Below are 27886 nucleotides of genomic sequence, written 5' to 3' on the forward strand. Positions count from 1 at the left end.
AACTGGAGACAGACTGCATGACTGCTGTTCTCAGTAACAAAGTGCAGGTGGGCCCTCCAGCTGCTGCCCAGCCCCGCAGCTGGCGGCACAGATCACACCCCCAGCAGGGGGCTGTGTTACATGGCTACAGCAGGCTCTGCTGATGATTAAGTGACACCATTGCCAGCCTGGCACTGAAAGTAAGCAATTGGACTAGCACTATCCCGCAGAGTCAGTCACAGTGCTCGACCGCCCCAAAATGAGTTTAGTGCAGCTGTATGTGGGTCGTGGGCTTGGAGTCGTCGCAGGCAGCTGAAATACAGTCAGTGACTCACCAGACTGACAGACCAAAGCTCACTTTAGACTGCAGAACTTCAGTAACAGCAGAGCAGACAGCTGAAGATGACCCGCGCTAAGCTCTTAACTAACTACTATTATAATTAAATGTAAACCACATTTTTATTTGAAGCAGAGTGAGAGATTATACCTCACTAATCTAGGCACTAACTCACTTACTTTTAGAGTGGCTGCAATTCGGTTATGGGCCAGTCGCCATCATGGCTGAGTATGGACCGGGGCAAACCGTCTGAGACTCGGCCACGACGACGGCCAGCCCGTCCCTCAATCATGATCAGTATGGTTTGTGAAAGGTAAGCCCAGACCAGGAAAAGTGGAGTCCTGCTAGGAGTCATCTGGTCATCCTAGGCATTAATACATTTTCGGTGCTACCATTTTGACAGCGGTACAAAAGGGGGTGGTGATGGACGGAGCATCTGAATCAATCAAACACTCACACCCAGTCAAAAGATCTGGGTTTAATCCATCACCGTTCTTTAGCCCACTCTGCCACCCCAGTTCAGACATGGCTATATGCAAATCAGTCTGACCCTGTGCCTCATGGGAACAGTCCAGCCCGAACTGCCAAGCCATGTCTTCCCTGGACCGGTAACTACTACACAACAAGACCCAGACTCTAAATGCACATGTGAAAATTCCACCCTTATTTAGGATATTTCATTTGTTGCTTATTGTTTGCAGACTTTACTCCCCTTCTTAAATATTAAATGGGGTAGCCGAAATACCTGAGGGTAGTGCTATATTCAAACAGTTGCCTGATTCTCATTCACAAGTAAAATACAGTTGTGAGACCAATCATGTCACACTTAATCTCGTGTCCAACATATATAGTGCTAAACCGGAAAAAAGTGTGCAAGAGCGAGATGGCACCTCACGGGCGCACCACCAAACGGGGACCTGACTGGTACTCGCCAGGACAGCCCTGTTGTCATCATCGGTACCATCAAGCTCGAAACAGAAAATAGTGTCCAAATACACAAAAGATTTGTGAAAAAGGTGCAGTGAACGTAAAGCAAAGGAGTGACCAATACAGTGTCAATCAAAACATTAAAACACTCATAACACAACACAGACAGTACAATTTTATTCAGTTTCTTGTGTTGTGTATGGAAAAACAAAAAGGAGAAAAGTAGATGTGGTTATCACCTATTTAACCACTCATACTTTTACTTCCCTGGACCGGTAACAAGCTTCCGAGGACCGGTTTCTGGCATTCCAGTCGTCTTCAGCCCGGCTTGCTTGAATCCAGTGGCAAAGTGAGCAAGGGACTCACGTCTGAGCATACCCTGCCACACTTATGGTGGCCAAAAGCGGTACAAAAGGGGGTGGTGATGGACGGAGCATCTGAATCAATCAAACACACACCCAGTCAAAAGATCTGGGTTTAATCCATCACCGTTATTTAGCCCACTCTGCCACCCCAGTTCAGACATGGCTATATGCAAATCAGTCTGACCCTGTGCCTCATGCGAACAGTCCAGCCCGAACTGCGAAATGTAGTGAAGAGGATACGTGAGTCTGGTTCAAGATATGTATTTATTTAAGTTGAGTGTTGCTCGTAATGCCGTCAGCTTGTCAACCTGGATGCCGGCTCGCTCTGTCAACATTCCAGAGCGAGCGCCTGGCAGGCCAGGAGAATATACCAACTTGAGATAAGAAGGAGGGGGAGGGAGATGGGGAGAACAGGGAGTGGATAAGGGTTAACAGTGGTTACAACACATCATCCTCCTTAAGGGAACTGACATTTAGGAACAGGGGAACTAAAGATGGGTGCTCCTGTGATCCTATAACTAATGTGTGTGTCTATCTCATTATGTACTGTTTGTGCCACTGAGGAGAGGTCCTCCACCTGTCACTCCTTCTGTCTAGCCTGATGTTTTCCCTGATTTCTTTACCTCCTGCTCCTCTCATTACTGTCCTTGGTTCTCTCACCTCTGCTGGAACCACTCGATCATGACTCCATAGTCTACCATCATCCACTACCACAGAGTTTCTGTTTTGCTGCTGGATGGTCTTGGGTGCATAAAACTTGCTGCCACCATTCCACAGTCTCTCTGGTTTCTTTACATAAACACCTTGTCCTTCCTGAACTTTTCTCTCCTTCACTCCCCACTTCTTATCATACCACTCCTTGTATTTCTGCTGATTGTCTTCAATTCTCCTCTTGATCTCCTTGTGATCGGTCTCCTTGGTTTGTTTTCTCCCCATCCAACTGGGTGTGAGTTTTGTGCCAGCTTTTCTTCCCCTCAACAACTCAAAGGGTGTGCATCCAGTAGTGGATTTCGGCGTGGTGTGATATGCCCACAACATGTCCCTTATAGCTTCCTCAATGTTCTCCCCCACTTGGTTAGCCAATTGTATGCACTCCTTCAACATACGGTTCACTCTTTCCACCTTTCCGTTTGCTTTGGGGCAATACAGCGGCGTGTGAACATGGGTCACCGAACAGTCTTTGAGGAAACCCTTCATCTCTTCTGAGGTTAGCTGTACGCCATTGTCTGTCACCAATGTTGAGGGTATGCCTTCTTGGGTGAACACCTCTTTCAAGAAATCAACTATGGCTTTGGTGCTCACATTGTGAACTGTCTTGCAGGTTATCCAACTTGAGAAGTAGTCTACTAGGACCAATAAGTACTTGTCCTGGGAACCTTTGCCATGGATTGGACCCGCTATGTCGAAACCTAACTTGCTCCACGGCACCTCCGGAACTTCAACTGGCGACAACGGTGCTCTCCTCATGATCTTGGATTTGTCACTCAGGGCGCATGCATAGCAGTCACGCACCTTGTCCTCCATTTCTCTGTCCATGGTAGGAAACCAGTAGTCCGCACGAAGTCTGGCTTTGCACAAACTTCTGCCTAGATGTCCCTCATGGGCCAACTCCACTACTTTACTTCTTAATGCTTCTGGTGGGACCACTTTCCCTGATTTCAGTATTAGGTCCCCTTCCACCGAAAGATCCTCCCTCACGTTCCAATATGGCTGGATCTCTGTCTCCATGTCTTTGCATTTCTTGGGCCATCCAGATAGTATATAACTCTTAACCTTTTTCATTACTTCATCCTGTTCCATCTGGGTTTCCCATGACGCCTTTTCCACTGCCGCTAAACGCACTTCCAGGATTGAGTCATTCTTCGTTTCCTCCACCTCTTCTCCGTCTGCAGGTGCTCTTGATAGGAAGTCAGCAACTCTATTTTGTTGCCCAGGTATATAGGATACTCTGAAGTTGTAAGCTTGTAGACCCACTGCCCATTTAGCTATCCTAGGCGTCATGCTTTCCATGTCCTTCTTGGTGAACAGTGAGACCAAGGGCTTATGGTCGGTCTGAACTTCAAAAGAAATACCCCAAATGAAAAACTTGTAGTGACAGATGGCCCAATAGACCGCTAGAGCCTCCTTCTCTATGGTGGAGTAATTCTTCTCAGATGCTGTGAGAGTTCTTGAAGCAAAGGCTATCACGTTTGTCTGGTTGCCTTCTCTCTGTGCCAGTGTTGCCCCTATGCCTCTGTTGCTGGCATCCGTAGAGATGATGGTTTCACCATTGGGATCAAACTTCCCTACATACGGGGCTTCAATGATGGCCTTCTTTATGCACTTCATCGACGCATCCTGTTCTTTTCCCCATTCAAAAACACTGTCCTTCTTTATCAAGTCTCTTAATGGTTGTGACACCATTGCAAAATTTCTTATGAATTTGGCCATGTATTCCGCAAGACCTAGGAAAGATAGAATGTCCTCTTTACTCTTGGGAATGGGAGCATCCTCCACTGCCTTCACTAAATCATGTTTGGGTTTGATGCCATCTTCAGACAAGGTATGTCCCAGATAATCCACTGAGCTAACTCCTAGTTTGCATTTTGAAGGCTTCGTGGTGAAGCCCACTTCTTTCAACTTTCCCAACACCCTTCTAGCCATTTCATTGTGTTCTTCTTCTCCACTTCCAAAAATCAGGATGTCATCTTGGAAGCAGACAGTGTTCCTACAGTCTTTTAACACATGTTGCATGACTCTTTGAAAGGCAGCAGCCGCCGATGCCAATCCAAATGGCATTCTCAGGAACTTAAAATTTCCAAATGGGGTGGTGAACGCTGTAAGTATTTGGGAATCTGGGTGGAGTTTGATTTGGTAATAGGCAGAGGATAGGTCCAGCACGCTAAAATACTTGGCACCCCTGATTGTGCTTAGCATTTCCCCTATCCTAGGAAGAGGGAACCTGTCCACAAGGATATTCGCGTTGAGGTCCCTCAGGTCCACACAAAGTCTTATGCTGTTCCCTTTATCTTTGGCCATGATGACAATCGGGGCCAACCAGGCTGAACTCTCAATCTCTGTGATGACTCCCTCCTTGACTAACCTCTGAAGTTCCTGCTGGAGGGGCTCTCTCATGCGTAAAGGTATAGACCTGGTCTTGTGCACCACCGGCACCGCCCCTTCCTTTAGCACAATCTTGCGCATGTAGTTCTTAAATACCCCCAATCCATCACTGAACACTTCCTTGAATTCATGGGTGAGATTCTCTGATATGCCTTCCTGGTCAATTAACAACACCTGCTCTTTGTTGTTTGGATCAAGTATAATTCCTAACTGCTTCTGATGTTTCCAGCTTAACAGGGTTGAGCCTTTCGTGGATACATACACCTTCCCTACAGTGTGTCTATCCTTGAATGAGATTCTCATGGTCACCATTCCTTCAAGGGATATCTTCCCTTTGTTGTAACCCTTGGGACTAATGTCTGGTGGTAACAATTTCACAGGATGGTTGGCAAACTTATCTTCAAACACTTTCTTATCTACTAAGGTATAAGGGGAACACGAGTCAGCATACATGCTAAACATCACTCCGTCAAGTAAAACATCACATTTAGGGTAAACCTCATCACTGTTGTCCTCCTCATCCCCCACTTGAAAAATGTATGATTTTTCCCTTTCCTCTTCCTGGGATGACTCCTCAATGACATGCACAGCCCTACCAGTGGCTTTACATACTTTGGAATAATGCCCCCACCTGTTGCATTTCCTGCACTGTACATTCCTTGCAGGACACTTCCAGTTATTTGCCAAATGATTGGGACTACCACATTTGTAACACACTGTGGAACTGGGCTTGCTGCGATTAATCTCTTTACTCTTGTCCCCTACTTTACAAACTGTTTCACTCTCAGAACTAGCTTTGCTTTCAGATCTCTCTCTGTATATGCCCTCAGTGGCTTTCATTTCCTTCATGCAACGTGCTGTGTGCTCTAAACCCTTCGCTATATTTATTGCCTCCTCAAGATTGGGGTTCTTAGTAAGTAACTCCTCTTGTATCTTGGTTTCATTGGTGCACCTCACCAACTGGTCTCTTATTAAAGAGTCCGTGAGTTGACCAAACTCACATGTGGCAGACAAGCCTCTCAACACAGCTATATAATTGCTCACTTTTTCCTCCCTCTTCTGTACTCTCTTAAAGAACTTGTGTCTTTCCATCACCACATTTATTTTCTCCTTAAAATGAGCTGCTAATTCCCTCAGCGTGCTTTCATAAACATTGACCCCTTCTTCTACCTCCTCTTGCTCATCCTCAATCAATCTCCCTGTTATGTCTTCATATATTTTCCTCCCATGTGTGCCCAAGTTATGTAGCAATATATGTTGTTTGCGTATATTGGTGTAGTTGCTGCCCCCAATAGCTATTAAATAGGATTTGAAGATACCTTCCCACCTTCTCCAAGGGATAACTGGTTCTCCTAATTCATTAAGAAAAGGCGGGGCTGGCTCATTCCTGCTCCAGCCATTGCCATAAAGTTCCTGAAATCCTATTGTTTCTAAGATTATCTAAACTGCTCAACAATGCTCTAAAGACTTGAAAATGACCCTTTTACCACGGATCTGCTGAGGTTCCACACTGAGCAATACACATATATTCACCTCAATAACGAAATATATCACAGAAACCCACACTTTCCTATTTTGTAATGAGATACTGGCACACTTGAGGAAAAACAAAATTAACACTGAGGGTAAATTGAGTCCTCTTTCTGCTTCTACATATAGAAATTTAGTTCCATGTAACTGCCTGCTTCCCACCAGCAGGCGGGGACTTCCTGTGTGGAGACTTCCCCTCAAAGAAAGTAGATCCTGTCAGGGAGGCGATTGGAAATGAAGCTGAGGTGAACGGTCGTGCGCTTCACCAAACAGCTGCCCCAGAAGCCTTCAACGCTGCTCACACGAGTTCAACAGAAGCGGGAAACGAGGATGGACCTCCACGTCACCACTTATCTCAGGAAGAGATCACCGGTGAGCGCTCTGCATAGCGCGGTGTTTATCAGCGCCGTCAGTCCAATGCGCGCAGGGAGCTCGAGGTGAAGCCAATGATTTTCTTTAATCCTGCTCGCATGTAACCTACACGCGCCAGGGCATAATGCAGGGTGATATCCTTAAGACGGCCCGCCGCAGGGAAGCCAGGTAAATAGTACTGCCAGCCGCCCCTCACAGAGCACTCTTCCCCTTCATTCGCGGCCCGTGCCCGACCCGGCACCACGGTGTGAGCGATGACAGGTCGCACCACACTTCAATCAGCTGCAACTCTCCCTTAACTTCAGCGTAAACGGAGGCAAAGCGATGCCCGACCTGGCAACCGTATTAACCACCAGCCCCCTCCAAGTGTTATTTAAGTCTTTAGTCTGTAGACTTGCTTCGACTATTCTTTCCTCCTTACTTGCAAAGCTCGGGCAGCAGTTGGAAACAGCCGGCATAGGTCATACGCCTGCTCCTTTTCTCCGTTCAACCGGCTCCGTGATTTCTCCTACAGTCGACAAGCATAAATTAATTTCCGGGGAAACGGCAAAAACTGTCCCTGGCCCAGTCTTCTCCACCTCGTCGCCAAGAAATGTGGTGAAGAGGATACGTGAGTCTGGTTCAAGATATGTATTTATTTAAGTTGAGTGTTGCTCGTAATGCCGTCAGCTTGTCAACCTGGATGCCGGCTCGCTCTGTCAACATTCCAGAGCGAGCGCCTGGCAGGCCAGGGGAATATACCAACTTGAGATAAGAAGGAGGGGGAGGGAGATGGGGAGAACAGGGAGTGGATAAGGGTTAACAGTGGTTACAACACCAAGCCATGTCTTCCCTGGACCGGAAACAAGCTTCCGAGGACCGGTTTCTGGCATTCCAAGAAAGAAAGCATGCAAGTGCCAGAAGCTCTACTTGGAAGCTGGTGCAATTAAACATCAGTGCACGGATTAGCAAGGCTTGTAGTGTTTTGACCCACTACTAGACACTCACTGCATAGCTGCTAAGGTTTCAGATTGCTATGTGTGACATTTTCATAATTTCAGAGTCATTTTGAATGACATTTCAACGACTATGAGTGACACTTTCTCGCGAGCAAAATTAAGCAACGAAGACAAAGGAAACATTTACATATCAGAAATTTCACCCATTTGTGCTATGAGAAACTCTAAGAATATCTTAAACGGATGCAAAGCATAAGAAATGGAAGGGCGCTAACTGGAGACAGACTGCATGACTGCAGTTCTCAGTAACTAAGTGCAGGTGGGCCCTCCAGCTGCCGCCCAGCCCCGCAGCTGGCGGCACAGATCACACCACCAGTAGGGGGCTGTGTTACATAGCTACACCAGGCTCTGCTGATGATTTAGTGACACCATTGCCAGCCTGGCATTGAAAGTAAGCAATTGGACTAGCACTATCCCGCAGAGTCAGTCACAGTGCTCGACCGCCCCAAAATGAGTTTAGTGCAGCGGTATGTGGGTCGTGGGCTTGGAGTCGTCGCAGGCAGCTGAAATACAGTCAGTGACTCACCAGATTGACAGACCAAAGCTCACTTTAGACTGCAGAACTTCAGTAACAGCAGAGCAGACAGCTGAAGATGACCCGCGCTAAGCTCTTAACTAACTACTATTATAATTAAATGTAAACCATATTTTTATTTGAAGCAGAGTGAGAGATTATACCTCACTAATCTAGGCACTGACTCACTTACTTTTAGAGTGGCTGCAATTCGGTTATGGGCCAGTCGCCATCATGGCTGAATATGGACCGGGGCAAACCGTCTGAGACTCGGCCACGACGACGGCCAGCCCGTACCTCAATCATGATCAGTATGGTTTGTGAAAGGTAAGCCCAGACCAGGAAAAGTGGAGTCCTGCTAGGAGTCATCTGGTCATCCTAGGCATTAATACATTTTCGGTGATACCATTTTGATAGCGGTTCAAAAGGGGGTGGTGATGGACGGAGCATCTGAATCAATCAAACACTCACACCCAGTCAAAAGATCTGGGTTTAATCCATCACCGTTGTTTAGCCCACTCTGCCACCCCAGTTAAGACATGGCTATATGCAAATCAGTCTGACCCTGTGCCTCATGGGAACAGTGCAGCCTGTACTGCCAAGCCATGTCTTCCCTGGACCGGAAACAAGCTTCCGAGGACCAGTTTCTGGCATTCCAGCCGTCTTCAGCCCGGCTTGCTTGAATCCAGTGGCAAAGTGAGCAAGGGACTCACGTCTGAGCATACCCTGCCACACTTATGGCGGCCAAAAGCGGTACAAAAGGGGGTGGTGATGGACGGAGCATCTGAATCAATCAAACACTCACACCCAGTCAAAAGATCTGGGTTTAATCCATCACCGTTCTTTAGCCCACTCTGCCACCCCAGTTCAGACATGGCTATATGCAAATCAGTCTGACCTGTGCATCATGGGAACAGTCCAGCCCGAACTGCCAAGCCATGTCTTCCCTGGACCGGAAACAAGCTTCCGAGGACCGGTTTCTGGCATTCCAGCCGTCTTCAGCCCGGCTTGCTTGAATCCAGTGGCAAAGTGAGCAAGGGACTCACGTCTGAGCACACCCTGCCACACTTATGGCGGCCAAAAGTGGTACAAAAGGGGGTGGTGATGGACGGAGCATCTGAATCAATCAAACACTCACACCAAGTCAAAAGATCTGAGTTTAATCCATCACCGTTCTTTAGCCCACTCTGCCACCCCAGTTCAGACATGGCTATATGCAAATCAGTCTGACCCTGTGCCTCATGGGAACAGTCCAGCCCGAACTGCCAAGCCATGTCTTCCCTGGACCGGAAACAAGCTTCCGAGGACCGGTTTCTGGCATTCCAGCTGTCTTCAGCCCGGCTTGCTTGAATCCAGTGGCAAAGTGAGCAAGGGACTCACGTCTGAGCATACCCTGCCACACTTATGGCGGCCAAAAGCGGTACAAAAGGGGGTGGTGATGGACGGAGCATCTGAATCAATCAAACACTCACAGTCACACCAGTAGTGGCAGGAATCTCAGAGGTCCTCACCACATTGGCGGCTGGGATGTCATTTTCCCTTACAACACTGACTTTGTTCCAGCACGCTAGGGCATGCATAGCCTGTATAAAATATGATATGCGACAACGTAAACATCGCAACGGTGGTGGTACGTAAGGCTCGGAACTTAGATGAAAAAGTCCTTATTTTGCAAGTCTTGTATGACAGGTTCAGAAATGCATGAAAGAGGGGCCCTCCCTGGGTCAACAACAACAGTGTGTGGAGATTCATTTTCATGGGAGGGAGAAGGAACTAAAAAAAAAACAAGAAGGTTTAAGCCATCTTGTGTTCACCTCACCTTAGAGTAATTAACACAGGCCTGCACCAACTGCAGTCTACAGCTGCCGGGTCACGCAATGCCATTGGCATCTGTATATTAACCCACACAGGCTGGAACTTACTTAGTTGGGCCGCAGATGAGTCAGTCCGAAGGACTGTGCTGGGTGGCACTCCATACTTGCAGGCAGTGACTATGGTCTGCAAGGCTAGGTGCAGGCATCATCAGACTACGAGCCACTGCGGGTTGCCACCCGACCGCAGCCCACCTCCAGTGATAGTCATCCACGCTGTCCTGACTCCAGTGAGTCCCAGATGGGGCCGTCCAGTCAGTGACAGACTGTGTCCTGGCGGCTGCTGCAACTCTGGTCTCTGACTCCTCTCCGTCTCCCTCAAGTTGGCTGCAGCAAAGTATTGAATAATTTGGCGGTGGTAAACAGCTGACTGCATCACGCGGTGGCCTGGGACCGGCAGTGCGAGCTGCAGCAGACAACACTGCGAGCAGCCCAATGATTGAATTTGCCACAGCTCCAGCAAACCAGTAACCAGCTGTCTTCCTCAAACTCCCCAACTCAAGCAGCAGGTTGTGACGTCCTAATCCTAATAAATCATGATACAATGTAGTAGTTGAGTGAGTGTGAGCCTGCCAGCAGCCTTAGCTCACCTGCGAGCCCCAAGCCTGAGGGAGCAGCGCATGCGCTGCCAGCTGCCACACTTAACACAGTTTTAGCCTCAGCGCTTTCAGTGACATATGAGACAAATGCATATGGCTGACAATGCATTTCAGTGCGGTAATGCGAAGAACCACACTGAAATGTGTTAGTCTAACGCCTGATGCGTGGTAATTGGCAGGACTGTCCCTGGCCATTTTTCTTGCTCTTGCGCATTCCCTGTTTGTCCCTATTGGTAGGGATAAGGGAAGATCTACTGTCAAGGCTGCAGGTAGTGCAGAATACAGCTGTGCGCCTAACGCTTAATTGGCCCTCTCAAACACCTTCCGAACCCCTTCTGTGACTGCTCCACTGGCTGCCCATTAGGAAACGAGCAGTGTTTAAGCTTCTGTGTCTGGTCTTTAAAACACCACAGGGGAATGGCCTAGGCTATCTTAAAATGAAGGTGAAACACTACATTCCTTCTCGTCAATTGAGATCTAGTGGTCGGCGGTTGCTGTGCCCTATGAGGTTCAATAAAATCAGAATGGGCGGCTGCTCATTCTCGTATCTGGATCCCTGCCATTGGAACAAACTGCCAGACAATATTAGCTCATGTGTCAACCTCATGCAGTTTAATAAGCTTCTGAAACCCTAGCTGTTCAATCACTAACCAGTTGTCTTCGTTTCTGCTTTGCTTGCTATTGTGGCGCCGAGAGATCCCCTCGGGATGATTCATTTTGCGCCTAACAAATAACAATATTAATAATTATAATAATATGTGACGTTTTTCCCATCTTTTTCTTTCTCTGTCTTAACGATCTGGGTATTTTTCCCTCTATTGCACTCAGTAAATATCGATACAGAAAAGTAAGTGCCTGTCTCCAAAGATAAGTGCAGTTCCCACCACCGGCAACCACTGATTCAAATTAGTCACTGCTTGCAGCCCTCGACGCATGGCACCTCTCGCACGTTTCCCACATGCAGACTCCCTGCAGCGCCCTTTTATTTTCTCATTATCATACGGTTGATTCTGCATAAAACACTCCTTACTAGTGTGGGGGCATGTAATTCTTTTTAATGCGGCACACCACAGCACCAAACATGTGACTACTGATCCTCACATATAGAGAAGACAGCAGACCACAGAGGTAGGTAGGTAGGTAAAAAAGTAAATTATTGTTTAGACACATGTTTATAAAACAATAAATACACATTTACAATAAAAATTCCCTACCCCAGCCATCCCCCGAACCAATTTGGCACAGTCATTAAAACAACCTACTCATTCCCCCACGTCTACATTTTAAACGATACAGCACATTTCCACTAATTATTAATTTTGCCACTTAACCCTCCTCCACAGACTCAACATAGGGTTTGGTCAGCATAAAAAAATATTAATCTTTGACGATAACTCTAGCCTAAGCGTGTTTTTAAGAATTTTGGTAATGCACAAGCCACGTCTAAGAACATTTGTGAGAAGTGCCAGCACCTTGTTACGATGATGAATATTATATTTTTAAAAAAAAGTGTTTTTCAAATTAGACAATGTGTTCAATAAAAATGCAAATAATTTAATAAGAGATGAACATTAAAATTTGCAGTCCATGACTTACAGGTACAGTTATTATCAGAATCAAATAGTGAATCAAACTTCTCTAGTTTTATAGGATAAATAATTCCATGCTTGTAGGCTCCCTTCTAATTGTATTGCTGGGCACATTGTGCTTTTGGGCATCCCTGATAGCTTTTTCAGGCACTAACCTTCGCACTTCTCCCAGCTTGCCTTTGTACTTAGGGTCAGTAACTCTGCACCATGCAGACACTGAGTTGGTCCCATGGAATTATAAGAGGTAAATACCGGGGACAGAAATGGTCCTCCGAACATGTTTTTAAATTTGACTAGACCTCCTTTAGTGGAGAGTGCACAAGCTTCCACTGTTTCTTTATGCGAAGTCCAGTGTAATTTATTCTTAAACAACATTCCTAAGTTTTTATATTAGGTTACCACCTCCTTCGCATCGTTACCTAGCACCCACTTATATGCTTCCGCCATTTTCCCAAAATTGATTATTTTAGTTTTTTCCAAATTAACCTTTAATTTATTAGCCACAGAGTACAAATTAAAACTTTCCAGCTTCATTTGGAGGCCCACTTGTGTCAGATCTAAAATGGCCAAATGATCTGCATAAAAGAGACACAAGATATGCCTACCCCCCATTTTGGGGAAAAAGATTTAGTACTAACAAGGGCATGGGACAGATCTACTAAAAATAATGAAAGTAATGTGGTGGCCAGGAAGCAGCCCTGCCGTAGCTCCGAATTATTGTAGAAAGTGTCCCATTTAAATCTAATTCTACTTGAGCCCAATTCTGGTGATGCAATTCCTGTAGAATTGCAAGTAAGTTACTGGGTATACCCAGGGTTTGAAGCTTATACCACAGATTAGCGTGATGCACTAAGTCAAAGGTTGAACTACAATTAACACAACAAAAAAGGTTCCCTGTTGTTCCCATTGCTTACTGCCAAAGAGCCCATAGGTTTAAGCAATGGTGTACTTGGTTAAAACGTCCTTGTTCCATTGGGACAAGGTTATTGGTCTGAATCCAATCTTTCAGGGACAGCAAGATCCCCTTTGAGTACAATTTAACTCTGACATCAAGCAAACTTATTAAAGAATAATTTCTTGGGTCACCCAACTCCTTTTTCTTGTGAATAGGCTTAATTATTGCACCCTTCTAAGTAGGTGGAAACATACCTGTCCTTGCTACAAAAACAAACACTATAATGAAAAAATTAGCACACCACCTAGGGTTAGACTTTAAAACCAAATGGCAGGTAAATTGTCTGGGCCAGCAGCCTTAGTTAGTTTTAAGGAGGCTATCACATTTCACTAAGGAGAGTTCCAAGAAAAACTGGCCATTGACTGCAGGAATATCAATACATTCCAACATTTTAGATCATGAATGTAGAAGATTTTGAACATAAATACAGGGAATTAATTTCCCCCATTTACTTTTATTGAAGCTGAGGCAGTTTAAAATGACAGACAGCTGAAATAAAAATCTGATGTCTCCCAATTGAATCTTGTCTATTGGCATGTATAGAGGATACACTGTAGAAAAGACGAGTGGTGCGAGATTCTGGGCTGGAGAACGTGGAGGAGAGTGCCCTTGAGAGAGGAGGAAAAAGAGACTCTGGGAAAGGATGGGGGAAAGGTAAATCTGAGGGGGAGGATGAGAGACAAAATCGGGAGTAGAACAACAGAGAGGGTGACTAGAGAATTGAACAGCCACACACAGAGAACGGCTGTCGGATGGAAAAAGAGAGGGACTGAAATTGAAGAAACATGGAAGGGAAAGACGTTGAAAGACAGACACCATGTGCCATTAAGCTTTCAGCAAAATGCTGGAGTAAGGATGGCAGGGAAGGAGAGCTGTCTGAACCCCGTTCAGAGGGCCATGAGACAAGCAGGAGTTACTGGGCCCAACCGTTGGGGTTGAGGCCTTTTAGTCTTGATGTTCGGAGGCCCAACCTACTAGAGATCCTGAGCATCTGTGCTAAATACCCCTTCAGTACTTGATTCTCAGTGACAGCACAGGCCAAGCAGTTCAAGGCTCATTGGGAAAGGTAGACATAGAGGGGTGAATAGAGGCTCACAACTCAAAATGCGCAGATGCAGCAATAAATGATTGCCCAGTGAGATAGTTGCTTTAAAAAATATATTTATATACAACAGCAAAGTAAAATACAACATTCACAAAAAATCCACACAGTCCCCTGAGCTCAAGGCTCTAGTGTTTCATCGGTGGGTACCTGAGTCCCACTCCCCTCCAGCAAGTGGCAGTGGTCATTCCTCATTCACTATGAGCGACATTCAGGTTAAGCCCCAATAATAGCTCGAGTCTCAGGAGACCCACTCTGACTCTTAATTAAAGTCAAAAGTGTTCCATCCCAGCACTGCTATCTGACTAGCAAGTTCACCTGGGGCCGCCTGGCCCAAAAATCAGTCCATCCCACATCAGCATGTTCCGATCAAATCTCTTAGCACAGCTAATTTATGGGTGCTGAAGCTGCAACAGTTGCCTCTGGTAAGTCTTTCTCACATGACCCAGGAGGGCTACGGGCGGGTGTCCTCGATTCCCTCATGTGCGGGCCATTTGGTGGCCGGGGGGTCCTCGATGCTCCTCCCTAAGTTCATGGATGGGGAGGGTGCAATGATCCTGGTGCTGGGCCTCAGTCATGGCTTGGTCATGATCAGGTCACCTTGGTGGCTTCCTTCCTCTGTGTACATGGCCTAGGGCCCGATCGGCACAACAGCAAACTTCACGGCAGCACCACCTGGCATATGGTGTCACTGACTTAATATGGCACACAGGCTACGGCGAGATCAGCATGGCAGCAATCCTCACGGGGCCCACACTTGGAATGTTGGATTGCCGACTTGGGACTGCACACAGACAATGACCCATTTGTTGCAGCAACGGTCAAGGCTTGCTTTACGCCAGCCCACATCTGGCATCCGGGAGTCCGGGAGTCGGTGATTTTTCCCTACACACAGGCACACACACAGGCAATTTCCAGATTGGTGCAACAGCTGTTTTCACACCTCCCTATGGGAATCTACTTACCAGCATCCTCCCACTGGATCTCGCTCCCTCCAATGTTCTCCTCTCCCTCAAGGCACACTGGCCTTGGAAGGCAGGCGCTGGTGCTCCAGGCCCCAAGGGCAGGTGGTCTTGGATTGCCTGGGTGATGTCCCCTCACTCAGCTGGGAGACTAGCATGCCACAGACAGAAGTATGGCACAGCTTATCCTCCTCACAAAAGCCTGACTGGCAGCTTGAGAGTTGTTAATTGTTAGGGTCTCAAGCTTTTCTTCTTGTAGTTCATTTACAGATACCAAATGTGATTTAGAGTCTAAGGGCCAGATGTATGTGAGCAAATTCGTTACATTTCACTGTTACCGACCGGTATTTAGCCATGTGGGATGTAGGGATGGAATCGGTAATAAGGAATAGGTAAACACCGATTCCTTAATAACGATTCCTTATTGGCCTTGCATTTAAGGAATCGGTAATTCTGAATTGGCATCTCTGGAAGAAGGTTCTGCTGATAAAGACCAATTATTTGGTGCCAATTTTATCATAGAGATTGCTAACCATGTAAACACTTTAAAATTCATCGATAAGGAGCAACTTTCCCTAAAGAAAGTTTTCTTCAGTGTGCTTTGGCACAGATCAACAGAAAAGGGGGTTGTTCTGCCAATTGAAGCCAATTCAATTCAGAACCCCAGTTTTTCCACAACAGAGTACAACCATGATACCAATATAGAAGGACAAGTTTATAGCATCAGAGGGGAAGAGGTGGTAAATACCATCACAGAGGTCAATCCAGAGCCAACTCTGCCATCAGTAAGTATTAAACCTCTTCCAACATGCATGGGAGGTCCAATTTCCAGCTCCTTCAAACATGGCTTTAATTAACTATATACCAGTGGGCTCTACAGAGCATTCTAGGTTACCAAATAGAGTTCTATCAAGAACCCATATAGATTGAGAAACAGATGTTAGATTAATCAGGATTTTTAAGCAATCTTTTTCTGGTAAAAAAGAAAAGCAAGAAATTAAGACTCATGAATCATCATTAGGTCAACCATTTTGTAGAATATAGACACTTCTAACTGGAAACAATCCTCCACCTCAAAGACAGCCTACAACCAGCGAATTGGATGGCATATCTGGCTTAAAAGATGCTTACCTTTTAGTTCCAGTCCATTCCTCTAACCACAATTTTCTTCGGTTTCAATAAGAGGACTCTTCTTACTGCTTTACAGCTCTTTCTTTTGTCTATCTTAGGCACCATGGTGTTTCACCTAACATCTAAAACCAGTAGTGTCTTAACTTTGTTCTCTGGGTTTTCATCTTCTCATGTACTTAGACAATATTCTTATTCTCACCAAAGACAAGAATATTCTATTGAATCAGTTACAGTTTACAATTTCTTCCACAGAAAATGTTTTTTTTAATCAATGAGGAAAAATCCTTTCTTATACCATTTAAATCTATAGAGTTTCTGGGCTTTCTAGTAAATTCTTGCATCCAACATCTTTCAATTACCAAACTATTAACTATCAGAAAATAATCATCCTGATTCTTTTTTGATAGTTAATAGTTGAAAGAATTGATGCTTACCTCTCACTTACCCTCTGACACTTGGCATGCATAGTGGGGCTATAGGCTTCACCAATCCAAGCAATATTTCCCAGCCTGGTTCATTACAGGGCTTTGCAAAAACTCAAAATGCCTCACTAAAGAAGAGGGCTAAGCAATTCAGACTAAATTCCTTTAGACCAGGAAATAAATGAAGAAGCAAGCTGGTGGCTAGAACACATGCAAGCATGGAATGGAAGGTCAATTTTAAATTCTGACCCAGATCTAGTATTAGAATCTGATGCGAATTCATCAGAATGCGAGACGAGATGCAACCAAGTCTTGTTGGTGGTGTATGGTCTCAGAAGGAATACACAATGAACATAAACTAAAGCCTATGTGATTCAAACCTTTTAAAAAACCACGCTTGATGTTCAATCCTTCTCAGAATGCATAATCTGATGGCAGTAGGTTATATCAACTATCTGAGGCACTCATTCCAAAGTGTTAACGAATCTAGAGACAATTCTGAGAGTTTTGACTCCAACACTATATCGCCGTCACAGTAGAATATCTCCCAAGTCAAATAAACTTAGTAGCTGATTGGTTCTTTAGTCACCTCAGAGACTAAAGCGACTGAAAACTACACGTTCCAGTTTTTCTTCACATTCAAAACATTTTATAATAGAACTCTTTGCATCCAGAGTCAACAGTCAACTTCCCAATTTTACAGCCGGAGAGTAAATCCATTGTCTTTCGCAACCAATGCATTTCTTCAAATCTGAAATCAAGTTTGTTGTTATGCATTTCCTCCTTTCATAATGACCTCCCCTTTCATATAAAAATCAGCAGAGCTCTGTTTTCAGTGATTATAATTAATCCATTCTGGCCATCACAGGCCTGGTATTTAATAACAAAAAAGTTGGGACTGATTGTCAGACAAAGCTCTAACACAGTGAGTACTTACATTAGTCACTGGGATATTAGTCTGTTTATCACCAACCATGATTTATTAAATTCTTATGAACAAGCTCAATAACCTGTACTCTTGGTACTCATACCTGGGGAGGACCTGTAGATTGGCATAAAAATTGATGTATTACCATACATAACCAAACAACACAGATCTTACAAAAATCATACATGAAGATAACTGAATCACATTATTAATACAAATAAACAAATCAGAGAAGGCAACAGATAACAGCTTTTGAAACTTTTCTTCAAAGTTCCAATAGCTTTAAACATGTGTGACTTTCTCCAAGCTTGAGCACAAAGTCCACAATAGGAGAAGGCCTGGAAGGAGCTTGCGGAGTTTCACTCCGTGGAATTCTGTGGAGTCACCCTAAAACTCAGCAAAATTTCAGTGGATATCCGCAAACTGGGGGAGTAATAGCCACATTAGCAGGTGCTGAAAGTTGAACAGGCCCCTCGGTGGCAGCCGCGCTCCTGCATCCTGGTTCCCTGCAACTGAGCATGGCAAGAGCAAGCAGCCCACAGTTTGCTCCTCCACATACAGGGCCGTGCTGCTTCTTCTCACCCGAGAAGCCTGCAGCAGCAGGACTGCATGCTCCAAGTCACTGCCAGAGTGAGCTCACATACGAGTGAGCACAGGAGGAGGCACTTTCTGTATGTGGGATAAGGAAGGATTGCAAAAATCCCCAAGGGGTCGTTGTTGCCTTTGCAGCCTCGGTCAGACTGAAAATGAAACTAGCTCTTCCACTGCACGGCGGCAAGCAGCAGGAGCATGATGGGTGGTAAACTCCACCATGTGGGGGATGGGCGGAGTTTTGGGTGGATTTTTTTGCTGAACTCCAAGGTCCAAGCAGAGCACGGAGTAGCAAAAGTCCGGGAATTACATCGGCGGAGCTCAGTTTGCCGCCCACCATTAAATAGGAGGCAATCTTTATGGGAGTACACAATATGAAGACTACCTTGTCCTCTATTTCTTTAATGTATGTCACAAATGATACTTAACGATGTTTTAATTTAATGAGATCCTCCAATCAAGAGAGTTGATGCATTTTTTGCCCTTATGGCTCTGGGCCTCTTCAGGACAATGGAAGAATAGAAGTACTATACATGTTTCACAAGTACAGCAATAACCATGGGTAGAAATATAACCTTAATCCAAGCTCAGTAGGTTGAAAGGTAAAAGGAAAGCTTAGGGCACGCCATAAATGTGAACTATTAATGGATTGTCCAAGGAAAGATTTTGGGCAAACCAACCATGTTGTCAAAGTCTAGCATTGTGGGCAGGTTGGGGCACTGTGAACCACAGAATCGGCTCAACAAGATTCACTGCCTTCAGGGAAAGGTTAGAGGTATGTCGGGGGGAGCATAGTGATTGTACCTCCACACGGGTCCCACCTGCAGTTAATGGGTGTGCTCTAAGACAAATCTGGAGACCTATATGGACTGCTGCCAGAATGGTCAACAACCACAGTGGCGTCAGAGGTCCAGGAAAGCTCCAGAATCAGTTTGGAGTACCCCAGAGAAGTGCTGCAACACTGGTCAACATCCACTGTGGCGTCCGCAAAGCATAAAAGGTTAGAGGAGGGGCCTCAGAATGACTTCCTTATTAGGGTGTGTGTTCAAGGTAGAGTGAAAAACTGCCAGCCATATTGGAATCTGCAAAGAGACAGGGTAGCTCAGTTAGTCCAGCTTAAAGACTGTGATCTTGTGCAGCACTGTAAAACCAACAGAACAAAATTATATAAAATGCACAAACTAAAAGGCATTGGAGCACCAGTAAATCCAAAGTAACAAGTGTACCAGAGGAACCTCTAGGAAAACATATATAAAGATTTATGTGAATATAGTAACACATGAAGCTCTATTAGCCGTTGGAAAAAGAGATTTGTGCTTCATGGTTATTACATCCAGATATTATACAATTAAGACACAGTTGTGTCAGATGACAGTGGCACTTTTATTGTGATACATTGGTGTAGATACAGAGTATCACTATGAACAATATACATTTAAATTAAAGCCCACATCTCATCTAGATCGTTAAACCCCCTCATGGCTGTCCATTTTTAATAATTTGTGCCTCTGTTCTATTCGACATGTTTACAAGGGAAACTCGCTTGGGCTTTCTCTGTACAATAAAAAGCACAGACCATTGGATCCAATTTTCAGTGTTGAACCAGAGGTGTGTTAGGTACCGCATAATTTGTTCTAGATCTGTACTGTAGTAATCTGGCTTTCACTGACTGAGTAGTTTGCCCTATGCATGCCAGTTCACGTGGACACTCTACACAATACACAACATTTGTCATGCTGCAATTGGAGAATTTCACTTGTTGGTGTGTTTTGCCATTAATAGTGATAGTTTTAGTGTTGCTTATAAACTGGCATGCAGTGCAATTGTTACATTTGAAATGGGCACTCACAGGTGGCATGCCTAACATTTTATGCAAGTCAGTTCTATTTTCTATGGGGCAAGCAGCTTTGACCGGGTAATTATGAGAGTTGTTTCCCTTTCTAAACAAAAACCTGGATTTGGGGATACCCAAGGAACCCAAAGCACTCCAATTTCTCTGAATTATATTTTTTACTTTGTTGACCCTGGGATTGTACTTGATGACACATGTGAAGGGTTTGGTCTTTTGATGTGTTTTTTAGGGTAAGTAGTATTTCTCTAGGCATTACCCAGCTCCTTTTGAATGCCACGTTGACCAGTTTCCTAGGGTACCCTCTATTTACTAATTTATTGACCAAGATGGTGGAATTTTCAAAATAGTCATCTCTACCCAAACAATTCCTCCGAATTTGGACACATTGTCTGTATGGTAAGTTCTCTTTCGTAGTGCATGTATGGCCGCTTGAGAAGTGTAAGAGGGTATTGTGGTCAGTCGACTTAGTATAAAGACTGACTTCTATATGTCCTTCCTTGCTCAGTATTCAGAGGCTAAGGAAGTTGATTTTTATATTGTCACATGACATGTCACATGACTAAACTTGAGATCTGGTGTTCGTGTATTGATAAAAATAAGAGTTTTATTTTTTAATAAAAACAGACATTTTATTTTCACAAGTTCACAATATTAGAGCTCATTATACAAAAACAGAATCTTAAAACACACATACATATGCAAAATTGATAAAAATCACAATAAAAACAAAACCTTTCAGCACAAAAAGCAAAGCCTACACTTAATATATAGTTCATACAATTTCTTAATACTCCAAACATTCAATTTTGACCAACATAAAACAGACAACACAACATATAAGACCTGATTTATTGTCAAATACAATTGCACATCTAATTTCCAGATCTAGATATGTCTGTTAACACATTGTTTCCATCATGTTTAACAATAAACATATCCATTATTTGATTGTGCCTTTAAACAAAGCGTCAACGCGTTTCGATGGTTTTTCATGCAAATACATCCATCTTTATCAAGACCATAAGTTTTTCGTTGTCTTGATATATTTGGAGATTGTTGTGTATCTTCTCCCTATTGATAAAACAAATTCCACAAATACTAATCAGAAGAAGGGAAAGCAACAGTCTTCTTATTATCAAAGGGTTATTATGTCGGAAAGAATCACATTTCTCCTCCTTTGGGTACTAAGAGATATACCTCACCTGTGAATGCGGAATCCATCTACTCATCCCATCTTTACCCAAGGCGCTGTTATGTCTCCCTCTAATTCTTTAAACTGAAGCCTTTGTTGCTTGTTTTGTTAATCCAGCATTGCATGCAGACAACTTTCCTGGTACTGCATGGGTCCTTATGTCTATTTAAAGTAACCTGTCACATTTCTCATTATCGTTCTACCCTCTACACTTGGGTATTGCTTTATCTCCCAATCCGCTCTAGTTTCTACATTCCTTGCGGCTCAATCTCTATTTGCTTATTAAAACATCGTATTCGAACCATCTGCCACATCTCACATTTACCTTTGTGTCTAAAGCTTGTTTCAAGAAGTATTCTTATTTGAGCTACTTCCCTATTAATATATATTTGATCTACTTATTCATCTAGTGGCAGAGTTATCATGTCTCTTATCCAAAAACCCTCCCCCATCTAGTTTAAAAAAGACACCATACCTTGACAGTGTTCGATTCACTTCTATGTATATTGCTCTTATTTTACGTATTGGAAAACGGGCCTCACGTCTGGTTGGTATTGTAACATTCCTCCCAGGTTACATCAATGTTCTCTAAAGGTTAAGAGGATACAACAAAACCATTTACTACCGTGTCTAGTCCCCCAGAAATCATATTTCTTGTCATGACACCCTCCCCCATTGGGCTTACCCAAGGGCGTATTACCTGCCAGTGTTCTATTCACTCCTATATCTCTTAATTATGTTCTGTACAGTTAAAAATAAGACTCGTGCTTGCAGAGGTGTTTAGAAGTTATTTCTTTCTCACTCTCTCCTTCCGGGTTGTTTTCTACATAAAGGGCGAGAGAATGCATAAAAACTATTTTTACTACCGTGCTTGAAGCCTCATAATTCTCAGTGCATTAAAGAGAGATCCCTCTCCCCCGTTTTCACTCGGGACAAATTACCTCCAATGATTGGCGGCTTTCCACGTTTTTCACTCAATTATTGAATCGCGGTTGTTTGGCCCGATATTTCCTCACTGGTTGCACTCATGTATCACGCGGCTGAAAGGGTAACCGTAAGGCGTTTTAGCATTATTGTAGGTACATATATCTTCCATGCCCACAACGCTAAATTTTCCCTAGTTAAAACCCCCCTGGGGCCCCTGCATACCTTCAATTCGGCGTGCTAGTTACTTCTGATGTGCTTCTCCGGGTCGGTAAAAATCCTCGGCATCCGGAGCCCAGCAGTTCAGATTTATTTAGTGCAAGCCCTCTTCCCATTGGTTTTCGCCCATCCTAGTTCCCGCCTACCTATCCGGTCATCAGAGATATCTCGGGATTGGTCAATCACAATCTGCTCGACAAACTGTTTTTTTCTTACTTTGTACAAACTTTATTAGTTTCACCATCCTTTTACTTACAAAGGATCGAAAACCTGGTTGTCCCGACTAGGTTAGCTACATTTCATTGAAGTTCAGTAATGAAACCTGTTTAGTACCTTCCCCACTAAGGATATCCCAATTATGCGGAAGATACCTGCCTAGCATAGAATCCAATGTGAGGTGCTTTTTTCCCCCCTCCAATCCCTTGTGTGTTGCATTTCTCGTACCATATTGATGGCATCTAAGCTGATATTATTCTTATCCAATCCTCTTTGGTGTTCAATCCCTCCTCCACTGTATTAAGGAAGCACATGAACCATTGTCACGTTTTTTCCTTTTTTGGTCCAAGTCTCCTCCTCGTCTATTGATCACAATTCTTTCTAAAAGGAACCACTTAAAATCCTTGCAATCATGTTGTTTCTTCCTAAAATGTTCAGTCAAGGGGGCATTTTCCTTCCCTGTTTTAATAGCTGATCTGTGTTCAAGTATTCGAATGCGGAGCTCTCTACTGGTCTCCCCCATGTAACCCAATCCGCAGGGGCATACCAGGAGGTAAATGAGATTTTTGCTGCGACAGTTGTTCAAAGTGGTTGCAGTCAGAGTTTTGCCTGCAAAATCCATGACTTTACATTCCAGACATTGTGGGCATACTGAGCAGGTACCACACTTGTAATTGCCTGTGGCCACAGATCCCATGATAGTATTCTGGGTCACTCTTTGTGTTTTATATGTTTGCACCACGGCATTCCTAATTGTTTTATTTCTCCTAAACGAGAAAAGAGGTTTATCTAATTGAACATTTATGCCATAATTTAAGAGTCTCCAATTGCGATTTACTATATTTTTAATTTGATTACTAATATTGGAGAACTGTGTTACAAAGACTATTCTATTTTCCGCTGCATTCTTCTTTTTTTCTTTATTAGTTTCTTAAAGGCTATCTCTGTTATAAAATCTTGCTCTCTTTATAGATTTTTTATCAGTTTATTAGGATAACCTCTGGCTTTAAATTTCTGTTTCAGGACTTCTGCATGGCAGTAAAAATCTGATATTGTGGTGCAGTTTCTGCGGAGTCTTAAAAATTCCCCAAAGGGGATGTTGTCCTTTTGTGAATGGGGATGATTACTGGTGTATTGCAGAAGTGTGTTCTTATCTGTTGGTTTAGTGTATAATTCCACTTGCAGCTCATTTTCAACATTTTTAATTCTAATGTCCAGAAATTCTACAGATGAGTTGCTATAACTGGCTGTAAATTTTAAATTGGGGTCCCCCAAATTAATCCATTTTAATAGACATAAGGACCCATGCAGTACCAGGAAAGTTGCCTGCATGCAATGCTGGATTAACAAAACAAGCAACGAAGGCTTCAGTTTAAAGAATTAGAGGGAGACATAACAGCGCCTTGGGTAAAGATGGGATAAGTAGATGGATCCCGCATTCAAAGGTGGGGTATATCCCTTAGTACACAAAGGAGGAGAAATGTGATTCTTTCCGACATAATAACCCTTTGATAATAAGAAGATTGTTGCTTTCCCTTTTTCTGATTAGTATTTGTGGAATTTGTTTTATCAATAGGGAGTTACACAACAATCTCCAAATATATTAAGACAACAAAAAACTTATGGTCTTGATAAAGATGGATGTATTTGCATGAAAAACCATCGAAACGCGTCGACGCTTTGTTTAAAGGCACAATCAAATAATGGATATGTTTATTGTTAAACACTGATGGAAACAATGTGTTAACAGACGTATCTAGAACTGGAAATTAGATGTGCAATTGTATTTGACACTTAATCAGGTCTTACATGTTGTGTTGTCTGTTTTATGCTGGTCAAAATTGAATGTTTGGGGTATTAAGAAATTGTATGAACTATATATTAAGTGTAGGCTTTGCTTTTTGTTCAGAAAGGTTTTGTTTTTATTGTGATTTGTATCAATTTTGCATATGTATGTGTATTTTTTATTTAAAAAAATATATTTTTATTTGCATTTTTTCAAAAAACAACAATAGAATCACATCATCATTGGTCACCATACCCCGCCCTCCATCCCTCCCCCCCAGCCACCTCAGTATACAAAAAACAAGCCCCTGTGGTTCCTGACAGTTCACTGGCGCTATCCACATCCCATTCGGCAGTGTCGTGTCACCGCAGGCTTGGGGCCCTTCCTGCCCTGCACGAGCCCTGCCTCGGCTCCTCATCTCACAGTCCCCCATCAAGGCCATGATATTTCCTCCATTTGTTCCATATTCTCCCAAACTTTTTGGGGCAGCCCTGTGCCTTGTACGTGACCCTCTCAGCTGCCATATACAGGTCTAGACCTCTCCTCCATTCCTCTATTAGTGGTGTCTCGGCCGCCCCCCAGTATTTTGCTACATCCCTTTTTGCTACCACTAGGGTCAGACCCAAAAAGATCAAAAGCGGACGTGTGAGATCTATATCATTAGTCATCCCCAATAGGACAAGTTTGGGCTCTACCAGCAGAGGGACCTCCAACACCGCCCCCAGCTCTCTCATAATCTCCCCTCAGTAAACCTGAATCATTGGGCAGGACCAGTCTGTATGATAGAAGCTCCTCCCCTCCCGGTCACACCGCAGGCAATTTTTATCTCCTATCTTCCCTATTTTATGTAGTCGTACCCTATCAAAATAGGCCCTGTTTAGGACATTAAATTGTTTTAGGCTTAGTCGTGACTTAATAGCCACCTCCCGTGGGTGCTTGAGGACCGTGTCCCAATCTATTGAGTCCATCTCCCCCACATCTTCCTCCCATTTCTTCCTAAGGTTGGCCAGGCGGTCCGGCATGTTGTTCATGAGGGTCCTGTACGTGAGTGAAACTGCCTTCTCAGGTATTTGCTCTTGCAATAATCGACCCTCTAAAGGTGCATATTCTGGGAGTGTGAACTCCAGCACCCCCTCTGCTCGCCACACGTGCCGCAGCTGAGCATACTTCAAGTATTGCGTGGGTAGTAGGCCAAATTCCGCCCTCAGGGCAGGGAACGATTTCAACTCCCCATTCGTGGTCACATCTCCTATTGTCGAAACCCCTATATCATCCCAAGGCCTGAAACCCTTTAGCTTATTCAGTTCTCGCAACCAAGTACAGTGCCACAGAGGAGTTTGTCTAGTGGGCTTCTTCTCCCAGCCGATAGCTCTGGTCGCTCTATACCAGATCATCAACGTCAGTCTGGTGGCAGGCAATATGTATGTGTATTTTTAAGATTATGTTTTTGTATAATGAGCTCTAATATTGTGAACTTGTGAAAATAAAATGTCTGTTTTTAGTAAAAAAGTAAAACTCTTATTTTTATTAATTCTCTGTCCAGTTGGATAAATATATTAATGAATGTTAACATTGCATATTAATGAGTCAAGGGAAAAATGTGTTGTTTGAAGTACCTTATTTCCCTTGTCTTTGCAAAGGGGTCCCTCTCTTTTGTTTTACCGTTCGTGTATTGAGCCATTCTAGGAATCCTTTTAAGGTTTGTTTGTCCCCTTTCCAGAGCATTAGAACATCATTGATGCAATGAAACCAGTGCGTGATGTGTGCCTCGTCAGGGTTCTCATAGGTGTATATCCATTTTCTCTCAAACTATGCATCACCAGGTTTGCTAACTCTGGTGCAAAACTGCATCCCATCACTACTCCTTTAACCTGCAAGAACAGGTTCACTTTGAAAGCAAAAAAGTTGTTCTTAATGCATTGTTTGGATAAAGCGACTAGAAATTCTGTAGGGATTTTATGTGGTCTAGATCTGGAATCAAGGATGTTAGGATGATTAGAACGCTTTGTACACTATGTGCATATACTGCATTGCGTAGCATGAGGAAAGGAAACACGAGTCCCATCACTGTTTTGTAGCCGCATTCAACTGAGGTCAGAATCCAGACGGCCCATATGGAGAGCTAGAGAGGGAGGGAGTGGGAGCACTGAGCGGAGCCTAATGAGCCCAATGAGCCTAATGGGGCATACTAGCTAAGGCCAAGGACAAGCGGAACATCGGAGGCATAGGGGCTGAAGTTAGCTGCAAGTCAATGTTGAGGTGCCACTCCCATGATCACAGGGAGGGCCTACTTGGTGAGCCAGCCACTGCCGCTGTGAAGCAAGCCGTTTTTGCCTTCCCACCTTATCGCATTTTCCACCACGCATGGCCACCTTGTTGCCCTCGTACTAGTGTCTCCTGCTCATTTTCTGCTCCCTGCCTCCATCACCAAGGCCAGACAGCCTTGCCAGCGGGCTGTTTTCCAGCCTCCCTTCAGCTCTCCAGTCGTCCAGATGTCCAAGTCAATTACCGCAGCCGGTCACACTCTGTGCTGCTGTAGTGGAAGAGCATGTTCTCTCTTGTGTTCACTGCCCCGGCTCTCCATACGGGTCCGTCCAGTTTGGGGTACCAATTTGGTTGCTTCAAAGTCAAAGCCAATGATCAGCTGCAGGCCGTGAGTTGAGAGGAGAGGAGAGGGGAGCCTAGTGGAGCTGATTTTGTAAGCAGCAGTGGGCTGCAACACATGTTAGTGTGTACTGGTGTGCTTTCATGCTGTAACACCATTCCAAGGTAATTTAACTTTAACCAGACTTCAAACAAAGCTCTAAGAATAAAGGAGACTGTGGCAACATTTTGGGACAGTTGACACAAGGCGTGGCAGCGGTAGTAGTGCTGTGGCCACAAGGTTGAACCAGAGAGGGACGGAAACAATCGGTCCAGGCTCCAATGTGGTTTGTCTCTCATCATGTGCTTCCTCACCTTACTGCAGAAGTTTGCAAGATATTGCCAAGACGTTGTCTGTTCTAGAAGATTGCAAGGCTCCTTTCCATTAAAACAGTAAAGGCCGAATTTACAAACTCAAGCTCAACATATACCGATTTGTATGAAGCAACAGTAACGTGAGAAGGTCGGGACTACTCCGTGCTAAATTACTCTTATTTGCTGCTCTTGATCAGATTACTGTGCCTCTGCATGCACTCTGCCTGCACTTATTATGACAGCAAAATGGTTATGATTGGGGGAATTAATTTCCTCAAGGTGCTGTCAGAAGACCAAATCTGATCCATTAAGGAATAAAGCCCTACGCTTGTGTATGTTAAAAGAAAATCAATAGTTACATTTCTTCTAGCACAAAGTACCTTAGATGCATGAAATCAAAGACAGTGCAAGGAGCAGTAGAGGCAAGGCTCCGGAAAAGCAGAGGCCTGTGTCGGTTCATTTGTC

This window comes from Lissotriton helveticus, chromosome 7 (genome assembly GCF_964261635.1).
Source record: "Lissotriton helveticus chromosome 7, aLisHel1.1, whole genome shotgun sequence".
In the NCBI taxonomy this organism is placed as follows: Eukaryota; Metazoa; Chordata; class Amphibia; order Caudata; family Salamandridae; genus Lissotriton; species Lissotriton helveticus.